This window comes from Lissotriton vulgaris, chromosome 1_1 (genome assembly GCF_964263255.1).
Source record: "Lissotriton vulgaris chromosome 1_1, aLisVul1.2, whole genome shotgun sequence".
Classification (NCBI taxonomy): Eukaryota; Metazoa; Chordata; class Amphibia; order Caudata; family Salamandridae; genus Lissotriton; species Lissotriton vulgaris.
This window is the reverse complement of record NC_141685.1, coordinates 1,787,469,065-1,787,482,934: the sequence shown is the minus strand read 5'-3', so window position 1 is coordinate 1,787,482,934 and position 13,870 is coordinate 1,787,469,065.

Below are 13,870 nucleotides of genomic sequence, written 5' to 3'. Positions count from 1 at the left end.
CTTCACCAAGTCAAGCCAAAGGTTAAGGACATACTACAGTTTAAAAATGCAGCGATCACATCACATCAAAAGAGAATTGTCCTGTCCATTTCAATGAGTTCTTGAGCTGCATAAGAAGTTTAAAAACAGATCTCAATTTACACCCGCAAGCATGTGCCTGGGTTTTTTTTTAAAGCTAATACTGTCAGATAGAAAATCATATAGTTTAGACACATGGTGTTTTTCTCCAAATTGAATTTGCATATAGTAATGCTTACAAGATTGCAGTTACCAGAAACAGCGTTATCATAGTTTATCATTTAGGTCTAGATGTATGACTGCAACATACTTTCGCACCAAACATTTACTTGACCATTCAAATTATTTCATTGTTCCAAATCAGAGATACGTATTTCCAAGTTCAAGATTGCCAGCACTGTTAGAGACGATAGTTTCAATGAAAGGGTTGCATTTACACAAAAATGGATACTGTGGGGAATGTTACATTACCCTAGAAAGTGGACCTATATTGCATCCTTGTTATGATACACTGTAATTGGCAAAGAACGCTCACTTTTTGAGAGATGGTCCCGTTGTCTAATTGTGTCTCTATCATAAATAGTGTTTACATTCCCATCATCAAACAACCGGTCCAAGCTACGCATAGAGCGACAGCCTAAGATCTACATAAATGTCTCCAAATCAACAAGAAGAATAAAGATAACGGTCCTATATGAAGTAACCTTTCATGCATGATATATATATTAAGATAAGTTTCCTACCGTGATATTAGTTCACAAGCGTGGATATTGTCTGATATTGTCTGAGCCGAGATCGCGAGATGTAGTAATTATCTATTTCCTCTATCTGGGTTGTGGTGAATAAGGTAAGGGATTACTTGTCGCTCTATGCGTAGCTTGGACCGGTTGTTTGATGATGGGAATGTAAACACTATTTATGATAGAGACACAATTAGACAACGGGACCATCTCTCAAAAAGTGAGCGTTCTTTGCCAATTACAGTGTATCATAACAGGGATGCAATTGAGGTCCACTTTCTAGTGTAATGTAACATTCCCCACAGTATCCATTTTTGTGTAAATGCAACCCTTTCATTGAAACTATCGTCTCTAACAGTGCTGGCAATCTTGAACTTGGAAATAAGTATCTCTGATTTGGAACAATGAAATAATTTGAATGGTCAAGTAAATGTTTGGTGCGAAAGTATGTTGCAGTCATACATCTAGACCTAAATGATAAACTATGATAACGCTGTTTCTGGTAACTGCAATCTTGTAAGCATTACTATATGCAAATTGAATTTGAAGAAAAACACCATGTGTCTAAACTATATGATTTTCTATCTGACAGTATTAGCTTTAAAAAAAAACCCAGGCACATGCTTGCGGGTGTAAATTGAGATCTGTTTTTAAACTTCTTATGCAGCTCAAGAACTCATTGAAATGGACAGGACAATTCTCTTTTGATGTGATGTGATCGCTGCATTTTTAAACTGTAGTATGTCCTTAACCTTTGGCTTGACTTGGTGAAGCTAATGTCGTTTGTCTTTTATGTATGTAGCACACTATTTGTTTTGAAGGTACTTACACGTGGTTTTTTGTATGTTTCATTTTATGATTCACAGCCCTGAAGTAGTTCCGCTTGACGGAACGAAACGCGCTGGCTGGTTTTTCAATTGGAACATTAAAGGAATTCTGAACACTCTTTTGCAATTACGGACTCAGCGTTCTCTCATTTGGAACATCCTTTTTGATTACAGACTTTTTCACTGATATATCGTGTAAATCTAATTTCTGGAGCAGTGCTTTTCAAAAAATTTGTTTAAATATTGATTCTTCCCAAGGTTTTTGGGATATGCTCTTTGGACAGGGAGTATTTGAAAACTGCACGCAATTTGAAAAATAGTTTAAACATAGTTAGTGGTGATATATGGATTGGTGCTTTTAGGGTGTTAAAAGTGGTCCACTGTCCACATTGTGTTGTAGAAAACTATGACAAATGCCGTGCACCTCGGGCTTACATATTCTCTGGTCAGGAAATTGCAAAGGACGCAGAACATAAAGGTCTGACTTTCAGGCGGGCTTCACAAATCTTACTATGTTTCTTCAGTCCATTGTTCGTTTGAATGTCTATGAAGAACAATTTTGATTATAAAGTGTTTTGATTTGTCAATCCAGCTTATCTCAGATCAGAGACAATTTTTCTCTCTAATGTTTTAGATATACAACTTTACATCATGTGGAAATTCTCTACTAGCGACGTATTTGCTACCGAGACTTGAGGTATTCGACCCAAAATACTGAAATGTACTCCCACTGCTGCATTTGAATCCAGATCATCTCCAGCTTCGAGCTGCACTGAAGTTGTATCTTCTTTGCGAACCTGTTGCTATTCCTATGTTCAGGTTCCCATCTCTTAATCGGTATTCTGATTCGACGATTAAACTTGTTCCTTTTAAATAAATAAATAAATACGTACATAAATAAAATCTGAACACTATTTACATCGTCCACGCTTTAAAAAATGTGTGTATTTCTGGCAGCACGTTAGCAGAAACAAAATCATCTATTGTGGGTTGGGAGTTATGTCCCCTCTAAGGTGTGTGTGTGTGTGTGTGAGTGTGTGTGAGTGTCCGCACACTTGCCTCTCCTATGCTGCGCAAAAGGGAAACCTAAAGCGTGCATGCACCGCTCAGTATATCATAGTAGACAATCTCTACTGCACGTGGGCCAAGGCACAGGGTACCTCTTTTGCATTACTCTTGGCTCTGCACACTGTCCTTCATAGAAATAGAATACTCTTAAGCAAACAATGGCGAAGCCTGGTTGCAGAACAGCTGATTTACACTCATAGCTCCTTGAAGGCTTCTTGTTCTGTAGCCTGCTTGCTTTGGACGCTGAAAAGCAGCCAGGTTTACCCTTTATGCGTTTTTACACTTGGCACTTAGCTTGTCACCTTCAGCAGCTGGGACCTTGGCACAGCTGTGTCTGTGCCTGCAAACCTGCTCCAGAAGTCTCCCTTCCTCTCGCAATCACACATGGGAACCGAACATGGATACACAAGTTCAAATAATGCGGTTATTTATAGTTTCAGTGTTTTCGAGAAGGGCATTCATGTCCAGCAGTCATCTCTATTTTTAAAGCACAAACATGTTATGAGAATGCCTTTTGCCAAATGATATTTTGCGTGAGAAGTTTAATTAATCAGTTTTCATATATTTCATATGTAGCTAATTTGCTGAGACATCAAGATCTGTGCCCACCACCAGCTAGAACATGTTTTGTGGGTGTCCTTGCCTTCAGAATAACTTTCTATTCATTATAAATCACTTGTATGCACATTTTGCTTCATTGTTCTTCCTACAAACTGTAATGGCTTTCAATTCAATAATCTTTATTTCGTTGCAATTGCACCATAAAAGATATACAAATACATAGTATATATAAAAATACATAGTATACATGGCCACAATATCATCAACAAATATACAAAAATGTACAATTCAAAAAGTGCTAGTGCATGACCAAATACTATCCCTAACCTTCTCAGTTAAATCACGGGAGTGGGCTTAAAACACACATCAATAAATATAATTAAAAAGAAGTTTAAAATATTTACACGGTTAAAAAGACATTAAATTGATTTATAACAGCCAGACGCTTAAAATGGCAGTGACGATTTTTGTCTAATTAGTTTTACTACCAAAAGGAATCTACTGATACCAAACACTATTAATTGACTTGTGTCCGTAATTAGTATTCTTCCAGCTTCCTTGTACGAAGTTGTTCCAATATTACGGCACAGTGGCACTATCCATTTTCTTCTAGTTTCTACATAGCTTGGACAGAAAAACAAAATATGAAAAATGTCTTCTCTTGCATTATTTGTGCATAAGGTACATTTATCATTACTGGTTTTCCCCCATTTTGACTCGGTTTCCCGGGTTCTTAATATACCGTACCTATACTTTATATACAAGGTTTTCGCTAATGGTGGCTGAATCTCATCAAGAAACATTTCAAACTGGGCTACATTTTTCGCCAATAAGAATTTTTCGGTTAAGGGGCCATGTGCTCCAACATATACAGCATCATGGCTCACAAAGGCCCAAAAAGAGAGTTTGACTATTTTCTTTGAGGACACAGTCAGTAATTCTGGATGACTCCAAAAATGAGATAAACCCAATTTTGTTAACCAGCTTTTAACGTGTTTAAACCAAAGAATCCTATTACACGTGTCCAGTTCCAAAACTTCAACCAACCCATTTTTATATTCAGTTAGCTCTGGTGTAGTCCACAACCTGACCCATAACAATAGTGGTCTTAATATTGCGTGTAGGTCGGTGCGTCGTATATTCATATCAAGGAGTAGGGGTAATAGTGGAGTGTTACTAGGAACCTTTAATAATCCCCTTAAAAACGTATTCTCCATGATTTCAAAAGTCTTTCTACACACGGGTCCCCAAAGTTCTGCCCCATACAAAACCGCTGACTGAACCTTGCATTTAAACAGTTCTAACGCTGGGGTAACTGCTTTGTTTGCACAATTGTTATGCCTTTTCAGTATTGGTAGACAATTTTGTTTGAACACAATTTTAGATTTTTCTAATTGGGGTCTCCAACTTAAGGATGAATCTAATAGTAGCCCCAAGTAAGTAAAACTTAGTTCATAATCAAGTTTTTCTCCATTCAGTGTTAGATTTTTCCTGAAACTTTTGTGAGGATTAAGTGCCATATATTTAGTCTTTTTTACATTAATTTCTAACCCTTTTGTAATACAATACTGCTGGAACCTATCTAATAAAGTCTGTAGGCCCCGCGGAGTTTGAGAAATGAGAATCGTGTCATCCGCGAAGAGGAGGGCCGAAACTCTATCCCCCCCCAGACGAGGAGAGTCATTATCACAATTCTCCATATGAACTGCAATATCGTTAACATAAAGGGAGAAAAGTGTAGGTGCCAGCACGCACCCTTGGCGTACTCCCCTCTTGATAGGGATTTCATCTGTGAGTTCACCATTTGGGCCCCATCTTACCCTGGCATAGTTATTCTGGTGTAACCTAATCACTAGTTTCAATAGATCATCTGGGAACCCCTGCTTTTTCAATGATTTCCACAATAAGTCACGAGGGATAAGGTCAAATGCTGCTCGTAGATCTACAAAGGTAACATATAAATTACCTCTGCGAATGATAACATATTTCCAATACAAGCAGCATAGCCTTAATACCTGGTCGATGGTCCCAGTCTTTTCCCTAAACCCTGCCTGGTACTTGGATAAGATCAGGTTTTCCTCTAGCCACGTATTTACGCGGTTTAGAATATGTCTGGCATATATTTTTTGCGTTATATCTAAAAGACTAATGGGGCGATAGTTCGCTGGATCCCCTCTATCCCCCTTTTTAAAAATGGTGATAATTTCAGCCCCATCCCATGTGTCAGGGATTTGGTCACCTGCTGCGATGACATTAAATAAATGATTTAAATAAGGTGCCCAGATCTCCATATTATGTTTATAAAGATCACCAGGGATCTTATCCAGACCCGGGGCCTTCCCTTGCTTCAAAGAAGCAATTGCTGTTTCGGTCTCTTGTAAGTCAAAAACTACCAATGGGTTTTCAACATCCTCTCTCTGGGTTACTATTTCATTTGGGTTTACCATAAGATTTTCCTCTGTGGTTTGGGCTGCATATAATGAAGTAAAGTGATCAACCCATGTAGCTTCATTTAGAAAAACCTCCCTTGAGCCTTTATCTGGCTTATTCCCTTTGGCTACTAACTCCCAGAACTGCCTGTGATCTTTAACTTTTGCAGCTGATAACATGCTGGACCATAGATCCTCATCCCAGGATGATTTTGCGGTGGCTATTGTTTTGTTGTAAATTTTCCTTTTTATTTTAAATTCTACAGAGTTTTTAGTTTTTACCGCATTGATCAGGTCGGTCTTGGCTACTCGGCATTCCTTGTTAAACCAGGGTTTGCCTACTGGTTTAGTGTTCGCCGACCCATTCCCTTTCCTTGGTTTTTTTGTAAGAAGATCAATCAGTTTTTTACAAAAGGATTTGTGTAGTCCAATAAATTCACCAGGTTTACATTCATCCATATTATAGAACTCAAATGAGTTCACAAATGTGGAATAAATATTAGCCAACAGGTCCTTTCTTTCAAGAATATATGCCCATTTAACGGCCCTTCTATTATTACTTAGTAGAACATTATCACAGGTTAATGGTAATTCTAGGCTATGAATACCCTCAGTAACACCAGGTTCTTTCAGGATACTAGACAGAAAACTCATTTCTAATGGGAAGTGATCACTCTCAAAACGTTCTCTAACATTTAGATCATGCGTATATGGCCACAAATTAAAAGAAACAGAAACATAATCTATCTTGCTACTAAGAAACAGAAACATAATCTATCTTGCTACTAGAAACAGAAACATAATCTACCTTGTAATGGCTTTCAAGTAGAATGTTTATGCCAAATCTTCCATATTTTGGAGAGGGGCTCCTTTTTCAACCTGCTTAAGTCTGTAGTTTCATTGAAATGAACATGAAATGAAAATAAGAGGGTTTTCTATAGCTTTGTACCTTGCTTTATGTTAGCCTAAGTGCATCAAACTCATTGAACCCACCCTCGTTCCAAAGCTCCTATGACATATCGGGGCATATTCTCAAGGAGCTATTCCCAAGTTAAGGGCACTTCATCACAGCCAAAGTCGCGATAAAACTAACGGCCCATTCACAAGCTGGTGCTAACAGCCCATAGGTCCAGGCATGGCCAGTAGTAGGTGTAACTGCAGGGCGGTGAGGGAGGGGGAGGGGCAGGGTGGGGGGTTGTAATGTATGGATTACGGACTATAACAGGTAAGTAAACGTATAAATAAATAAAACGAATTTTGTTGTGTGCACTGCATCACCAAATGCGATGCAGCGCACGGAATGGCAAGGAATGCTCATACGCAGGCTCCTGTGCATGAGCAGTTTCAAGAAGAGGGCGCGATAGACCCAGAAGAGGTGTCCCTGCTATAAGGTAGGTGTCTTTAATCTTATTTAAGGCTTTAATCTTTTTAATATTGCGGGTGGGCGGCGGGCGGGTCGGACAACATCCATTGCGCCCCTGAGTGTGCTGAAATTTGCCCCGTTTTTTGGCCTTCTTTGCGAAAGGCGGAAGGAGCAAATTACCGTACTTTCTGTGGGCGGAACGGATATGTACGCCCACCCCTAGTAGTTATGCCTCACAGTAGTGAAAAACGAATTTGTGACTTTTTCACGACCATGCCATGTAAAACTTAAAGGTACATGTCCAACCTTTTGATTACAATTCACACTGCCCTATGGGCTGTCTAGGGGCTACCTTAGGGGTAACGTATATGGAATAGGAGCGGTGCCTAATGCTTGCATGGGAGTTATTTTGCCAAGTTGAATTGGTAGTTTAAAACTGCTACCAGGCTGCAATGGTAGACCTGAGACATTTTTAATGTTGTACTTAAGTGGATAGCACAATAAGTGATGCAGATTCACTAGTAGCATGTATCTTACTAGCTCTGGGTATATGGTGTACAACTTCACTATGGACATAAAAGTACATTAAATATGCCAATCATATGTAAACCAATTTTACCATATCGTAGGCTATGAGCACAAGCACTTTAGCACTAGTTAGTAGTGGTAACAGGCACAGAGTTGTAAAGCCAGCAAAAATAAATTCAGAAGAAATAGAAGAGTGAAGGCAAAATGTTTAAGGGTGGCACTAAAGTGAGGGTCAAGTCCAACACATATGTAAATAAAGATTATAAGCTAATAAGCAAAAAGCACACAATGAACAGAAAACTTGATTTGCACACTGATAAGAAGATCAAAAAAATCATATGCTTTTAAATAGTGCACACTGCTTACCCAGCCAAATAGCGGCACATTAGTAACTCAAGGACATGAATTACAGTACTAAATAACTATATATATATGTGTATATTTTTGTGTAGTGTATATTTTTAACCCCATTTTGCTGAATATTATAATGCTCCCAGGTTGAATTCCACACCCTTCCCATAACACGGAAAGGTATTTGAGGCATCAAAAGGGAAGCACAAGGAGGAGATATTATCTTTATTAAAGGAATACTGGGAGGGAATCGCCAAGGGTTATGTATATAAAGAGGGAAAAAAGATTCAAAGATTTGAATAGGATCTCTAAAATAACACATTACGGGAAATATCTGTCATTTAAGGGCGTGATTGGAACTGAGAAATCAGCCATGAAGAAGTGAAAGACCATGGACAGATTTAATAAAACATATCTGTCTTACAATGGAAACAAACACATTTTGAGGAGAACCTTAACTCACCATTGATGGGCTTGGCCGTTAAAGATCTGTCGCACTGGAGCAATAACAAGTCCTTTGAGATGGACGAAGTGGCGGAATTTTTTCAATCCAAGGTCAATTCCATCTTTCAGGCGTTCTTTCATCAGCCTCCCTGTGCCGGCCTCAAGTGCAACTTGAAGGAGGATCTGGTGGTCCCAAACTCAGGTATTAGTCAGGAAGACTCCCCCACTTTTGAGAAGTTTTCTGACCTTACGCAGGACAAAACTATTGGCCTGATGAACTCTATTGAGTCGGGGGCTCCTTCTAATCCATGCCCTCCCCAGATAATCAATAAGCTGGCTAATCAAGTGTGGGTAACAATTAATGATCTCTTGAACCAAGTACTGAAGTCTGGGCTATATCCTGTCATCTGGAAGAAGACCTCTATTCTTCCACTTGTGAAACAACTATCTCTGGACCCTAAGTCGGTGGACAGTTATAGACCTATCTCTCGTCTCCTGTTCCCATCTAAGGTCTTAAAGAAGGCCATGAACGCAGAGCTGCAGACCTTTCTGGATGCACATTGATTGCTGGATCTGGCTCAGCATTGGTTCATAGCCAATCATTGCACAGAGTCCGCACTGGTGGCGGCATCAGAGGAAATCAGAGGGAGGGTGAACAAGGGCGGAAGAGCGGCACTAATTTTACTCAATCCCTCCGCCGCCTTTGATATGGTCCACCATGTGCTCCTTAGGAAATGCCTGTATGCGCTGGGCTTCAGGAGCACAGCACTATCAATGATGAACTCCTTTCTTGAAAACAGGCAACAGTGGGTTGAGATGGGAGAGGTTAAATCTCTTGTCTTCTTTCTCCCATGTGGGGTTCCACAGTGATCAGTACTTAGTCCAATGCTTTTCAATGTACATGCCACCCTTTTGGTACAGTTCATCATGAGATTAGGTTGACGATACACAGATTGTGGTGTTGGTATCATCTCAAGTTGAAAATGATGCCAACAATTTCCGCAGCTGCATGACTGCAGTTGCAGGTTGGATGGAGGAGAACTTTTTAAAGCTTAACTGCGTGAAAACAAAGGTACTGCTTTTTGGGAATGAAACCACTTTCTGGAACGCATCATGGTGGCCCCAGGAGTTGGGGGATCTACTAAAGCTAGTTCTGAAGGCTAAAATTCTGGGAGTCATCTTTGACACCAAGCTATGCTTCAGTTTTCAGATTAATGCAGTGACCTCCGGGTGCTATTTTTTGCTATAGATTCTAAAATAAATACTCCTGTTTATTCCAACAGAACTTCAGACGACCGTAATGTTGGCCCTCATTGGGTCAAAGCTATACTACTGCAATGCACTCTATCTAGGTATCCTGAAATATTTGATATAAAAATTGCAGTTCTCCAAAATGCGGTAGCCAGAACACTCTTGAACATCTCCAAGTTCAAACCGCCGTCACGTTTACTGCACGGCCTTCATTGGCTCCCAGTGGAGAGGAGAATTTCTTTCAAAGCTCAGTGCCTAATGCATAAGGCACTTCATGGATCCAGCCCCCTCTATTTTCAGGAGCTATTCACATGGTATACACCTAGCAGAATGCTTAGATCTAGCACAGAAATAAAGAAAGACTACCTCTGGGACCATCAATTCATAATTTTCTTTTTGATGTCAGTCTAATTATTTTACCTACGTCAGTTTCAATCAATGATAACTGTGATTTCAAATATTTTAACATACAAGGTAGGTAGACAACATCGCATTTTCTTGTCTTTATGGCAATAAGCAGCACAACAAGACTGATTACTTTCAGGTATTTTTTTTTCGAAACAGTTTTCCTTCAATTACTGAAGAACACATTTTTTATTCTTTTTATGCTATATTTTATATACAATTTTCTGTCAAAAACTTGCACATAACCTTTTTTTGGGTAAACAGTGAACAATATCCAAAACCAGCACAGAATACATATACATATTTTCACAAAATCATTCAAAAGAATATATCGTGGTTTATAGTAATCCTTCTCTTTTTTCATATCTATGCCGGGATCCAAAAGCTAAGCTCAGAGTGCCATTCGAACAACATTCAAAGTTAAGACTAACTTATTTTCGCTAAACTTATTGGGTCCTTTATATAATCCCAATTTTATACTGATACTCTGAGTCATGTGAAAAAGGAAATGACTTGTGTTAGTGCCGACGCGTTTCGACCTTCGTGCTGGGGACCAGAAGGATTTCTAGGAAGGTCTTCCTAAGGGCTGGGGCTGTGAGTGTAGGATTTTAGTGATCTAAAATTCATGAAAGGAATCAAAAAAATAATAAGTGTTTGTTGAGTGCTATAGCTTTAGGATGTTATCGAACATGGCTTTTAAAGGGTCCAGTTTATCATACCCAATGTGTAGGTGAAGGTCAAAATGTGTCAGCACCAACTCAAGTCACTTCCTTTCTCACATGACTCAGAGTATCAGTATAAAATTGGGATTACATAAAGGACCCAACAAGTTTAGCAAAAATAAGATGGTCTAAACTTTGAATGTTGTTCGAATGGCACTCTGAGCTTAGCTTTTACTATAGGACCACTCAGTAAAAGACCACAGAGGATAATATGAGTCTTTTGTATCCCGGTATAGATATGAAAAAAGAGTAGGATTACTATAAACCACAATATATTCTTTTGAATGATTTTGTGTAACTATGTATAAGTATACTGTTCTGGTTTTGGATATTGTTCACTGTTTACCAAAAAAAGGTTATGTGCAAGTATTTAAAAGAAAATTGTATGTAAAATATAGCATAAAAAGAATCAAAAATGTGTTCATCAGTATATGAAGGAAAACTGTTTTGAAAAAAAGAATACCTGAAAGTAATCAGTTTTGTTGTGCTGCTTATTGCCATAAAGACAAGATAGTGCGGTGTTGTCTACCTACCTTATATGTTAAAATATTTAAAATCACAGTTATCATTGATTGAAACTGGAGGTAAAATAATTAGACCAACGTCAAAAAGAAAATTATGAATTGATGGTCCCAGATGTACTCTTTCTTCATTTCCATGTTGACAGAATCCAACCTCTAGGGTCCTTAACTGAATCTATCCCCTGATTAGAAACGTTCGATCTAGCAGAGAGCATAAGGTTCAGATTCCAAGAATTAAGCGAGTAAAATGGGGCAAGAGTACTTTGACATTCCAGGGGGGAAAGTTATGGAATTCCCTCCCCCCGGCCCTCCAGTCCCAACACAGCCTACAACTGTTTAGAAAGCAGCTAAAGACCTTGATATTTCACCAACTGTGCGTTACTGTTTGTTGACTTATTTCCTTGGTCTCCGCCCCTTTCCGTCTTTGATCCGCTCAGCGCTAAGACACCTTCGGGTCTTTAGCGCTTTATAGAACTAATTAATTAATTCATTCATTCATGGAGATGCTATCTCGCTGCACTCTAAAAAAGCCCACTCTATTATTTGTTTTCACTGTAGACCGATTAAATTAGACACACAAACATTTGGGTTCTGCACATAGCGAAAAGTAATTAAAGGGGACCATTGGCTGAAAAGAAACAACGAGAACCAATTTTCTTTTATAAGAAAGGGAGCTACTGTCAACAGTTATGAAAATTATATTCTTTTGAGTCACTAATGTTTAGAACTTTGAGAATGTATTTCAGGAGAATAAATTACATGAAATGCATGAATCTATAATTATTTTCCTTTGTCCTCCATGACAAAATATGACGGTGGCTCTAAAATCACAGAGGAAATCTTTCAGATTCTAGCAAAAATCATAACACCATTGCTGGGTAAGGCACTGATAGCATGCACACTTGACATTACAATTTTTCTACTTGGGTATTCTGTCCAATCCATTTGATTACATGCAGGCTCTCTAGGTGCTTTCAGTCAGGAGAGCAGCAGTCAGAGATCACTTTAACCACTTTCTCCACGTCACTAAAAGCCCTCTTCGGTTGATTGCAAGACCCTGCAGCTTCTATAGTGGGTAGTCTGCAATACCAACCAGCGTCTCTTTCAAAGGAAACTGAAAAGTTCCTTTGGGAGACTTCCCCGGAAGTATAATGATCTTTTGGTCTCTTTTTAGAATGGGCAGAGAGATGTTTTGATATTAAGTATAGGACGTATTTGTGTACAAAACGAATTATGTGTTATTAATTTACATAGCGCCGAATTGTTATTACTACATTAAATAATGGAAATATATATCAGGTCTTGCAGTAACTGTTGTGCCATTTATCACAATTCACTAAAAGGTAAAATTTGCACTGTGTTATTAGCGTTCCAAAAAATGATGTTCCTATCGCGTTTCTTTTAGGAATTGTCGACATATTTCTCTTGGCAACAGTACTGGAAACAGGAAATAAAATATCTTTCTGCTGAAAATTCAATACTAAAATATACCTATTTATGTTCTGGTGTATTTAAATAGCAAGCAGAAAGATTTTTCAGGACAATCCAGTCTCTCAATTTACCTTTAAGGAGCAATAACATTTTCAAAGTGAGGGGGACCTAGCAGTCATAAATAAAGGTATGGTCAGAGGCGAATTATACAAAAAGGGACGGTGCTTGGGCTCTAGAATTAGGAAGGAGGTCTGGATCCTTGGTCATAATATGCAAGGGAAGTGTAGAAAAAAATCTTAGCAAAGCAGAAGGCAGAAATGTGCCAGGCTGTTAGGGTGGACCAGAGCACATGCCGCGGGCTGTCACATGGAAAGCTTACAGGTGGTGCCATTCCATCAAATACCTTTTTTTGTGGCAGGATTTGTTTCCTACCGCTGATGACCCTCTTTTTTAAACTTTGTATGGTTTGCACTTTGCATTACTAACAAAGTTTTAAAAACATTTTCAAATTTGTGAGATAATATTAATAACTTGAACTGAGTCACGTTAGAAAACCCTTAAAGCCAACTGAACTACCCTTCGTGGCCATACACACTCTACAATTTCAACCTACATTAACACACAGGAATCGATCCACAATTCTATGTGAAAGGATAAATATACTCCATGAAAGCTAGCAAACTATTATTGCTTGGAAAACATGACCTATGCTTTTGTTCCCTTTCAACGTGGACTCAAAACACTACATAGTTGAATCTGATTATTTACAACCCAAAATCAAATCAGGAGACTGGATATTTCATTATTTTCTTCACCAAGAGAGTAAAATTGAGTCATCCCCCCTGTTGCACAATAATTGTTGCAGAACTTATTCAAGAATTAGAGCTACAGACACAGTCAGAGGTGAGCTGCCATGCTGAGAAGACCAAGGCCCACTGGGAAATCTCTGAGCATGTAAATGAATATTGGTGGAGATTCAGCCAACAGGTTGCTCCTGCTTTTGACCACAACCTTTAAGTCATTATCCAACCTCCTCATTAAGACTATGAGGAAAGAGTTGTGCATATCATTCCTAGCAAGGTAACACCATATAGTGGCACTTCGCCTTTGTTCAGCACAGTGAGCAAAATCACCCATGCGCACACAACTGAAAGTACACAGTAAAAGCCTGTATCTCAAAAGGGAATTTTGGTAGAAACATCTTACAGAAC